Source organism: Budorcas taxicolor, unplaced genomic scaffold, assembly GCF_023091745.1.
Source record: "Budorcas taxicolor isolate Tak-1 unplaced genomic scaffold, Takin1.1 scaffold244, whole genome shotgun sequence".
Lineage (NCBI taxonomy): Eukaryota > Metazoa > Chordata > Mammalia > Artiodactyla > Bovidae > Budorcas > Budorcas taxicolor.
The window spans coordinates 21111-23461 of NW_026291861.1; the positions used below are offsets into that span (position 1 = coordinate 21111).

The window sequence follows — 2351 nt, forward strand, 5'->3', positions numbered from 1 at the left end:
CCGGCCCAAGAATCGAACTGGGTCTTCCTGCATTGCTGGCGGACTCTTCACCAACTGAGCTATCAGTTGGAAATCCAAACTAGTCTATAGTGTTTAAGTTGTCAAGTCTTGGGGAAGGTCTAGGCAAGAAGTTGCATGGAGTGTAAAGGGCATCAATCAGACGGAGAGACCCAATCTGAAATCCAGCAAAACTGCAACATTTTTTATTTTTACCCTCATACCTCTCCTCCTCTTTTTACAGTTACTTCAGTTATAAAAGAGAAAACACATAACTGGCCCCTCTCCCACTCAAATGATTTGTGCTATTGAAGGTAGAAACTCTTTAAACCAGAATCTCAGAAAACTTGATGGAAATCAAGATGTTGTACTTGCAGAATGAGCTGGCATCATGAACTCAATGGTAACTTTCCATGAGGGCAGGAGCTTAGTTTATCATTTATCCCTAGCATGTAGAACACTGCCTAGCACATACTAGTGCTCAATAAATATTCACTGAAGGAGTGGGTGAATTCAAATGCTTAATTCGAAATATAATATTCATATATTTCCTGTCATTACTAATCAAAGAGGTTTTTCTAAAATAAAAATAAGCCTCAACTTAAAAGTAAGTGCATAGGTTGATTATCTAGAGCTAGAGCTGCAATTATACAGACATGACACGTTTTCCATATGCAGTGGGAACTTTGACGCAAGCCTATAGTGTATCCACCGCTGAGGCTCACCTCACTGGTGAGCAGGTTTTGCCGAAGCCCCTGGCTGGGCAGAAGCCACACTGCCTTTTGATGGAGACCACAGGAAAGCATCACAGAATTGTTAGGGCACTTCTCAAACACACTCTGGGACTTCCTAGAAACAAATATGAAGTCTGTCTGTGAACCAGTGGGGACAAGTCAGTGGAATCTGAATTATTGCTATGGATGTTATTCTCCTTTTGGGCTTTCAGACTGGTGATACCTGAGGAAATTCAAATGTGCTGCAACTTTAAAATTACCTTGTTAAGGTGATCATTTTCTTTGAGATTTCCTTGGCCTGGAAGAGTATCTCCATATTCAGCACAAGTTCATCAAGCTAGCACACATCTCAACAGCTACTGTGATTTTTTTTTTCTTTTCTTCTTCCTTTTTTTTCTTTTTCTTTTTCCCTTTCTCTTTTTCTTTTTTTTTTTCCTCCGCCACCCCCTGCCCGCACCTCTTTTTTTTTTCCTCTGTGTCCCAGCGCTTGATGACAGAACCGGTAGACTGTGGCCGCTGTTACTGAAGACATGACACCGAGGGGGCCAGAGCCCATCCCTCATCTGTACCTTATGCAGATCGGGACTGCGCGCCCGGCCCCCGTCAAGGAAAGGAGGGTCCACAGGCACCGTCTCCCTCCCTGAGATCCCCAGCCCGACCCCCACGTTTACTCGGCCATACTCACTCAGTCGCCACCTTCCCTTGCTGTGATATTTAAAAGAACATATATTTTTGTCTCTTTGAAAGAATGAGAGACAAATTGTTTTTTAATGTGTCTATATAGAGGGCAACATAAATAATTTCAGATCTATCCGTTTTCCTGTTATAGATCACAGTTGGTGGCCTACCTAGATGGGAATCAAGGACAAACGAGATTTAAAATCCATAAAATCACCTTGTATTTTATACTCAAATAGGTATTTAGAGAAATTTCATGGCATAAGCTATAAAAGGGTAAATGTCCAAAGTAATCTGCTACAGCAAGTGCTACCCTTGCACTAAAGGTAGGTAAGATCTGCAGGCCCCTACAGACTTTCAAACAGCCCAGTGAAGATGTCATTTAAACATACCTTAGAGAAACCACATTCTTCCAAGTGAGCCATCAGAGGATCCCTGCCACTTGGTATAATGTGGTAGAGTCCAAGCAACTGGATACTGGTGGGAAGTGGTTGACTGAGACCAAATATTCATTTGTTCTTTCTCAGAATGTTGCTTCTCTATGTCAAGGTTTACACTAACCACAGGTACATTCAGTGAAATAAGAAACAAAGCAGCAAGTGTCATTTTCATAAAGGTAAATTCATCCAACTGAACTGGATTCCTTTTCTGTCTTTACGACCTTCCTATTTATTTTGGTGTTAAGATATCCTTTTTGTTAATAGTGGTAATGAATGATAGCTTCATGTTTTCATTGTACTTACCTTAGTAAAAATGCAAGTAAAAAACTCTATGTTAGTCTCCAAAATTATCTTGAAAATTTAATTGTACATGAAAGTCCAATGTCTGGAAAAGTCAAAAAGTCTCTTCCAAATTAAGATTCTGTAATGCAAAAATAAAATAATGAAGAACTCTATGAATTCATTTTCCCTATTCAGGTACTGGACATGAAACTGAATAAAT

The 2351-nt window shown here is 40.1% G+C and overlaps 1 non-coding gene across 1 annotated transcript; it reads right to left on the minus strand.

Annotated features, from left to right (window-relative positions):
- Positions 1 to 1204: 1204 nt before the first annotated feature.
- LOC128071168 (small nucleolar RNA SNORA57) lies at positions 1205 to 1348 on the minus strand. The gene has a single exon (XR_008201723.1). It is a non-coding gene; the product is annotated as a small nucleolar RNA SNORA57 (small nucleolar RNA).
- Between the last annotated feature and the right edge of the window lie 1003 nt (positions 1349 to 2351).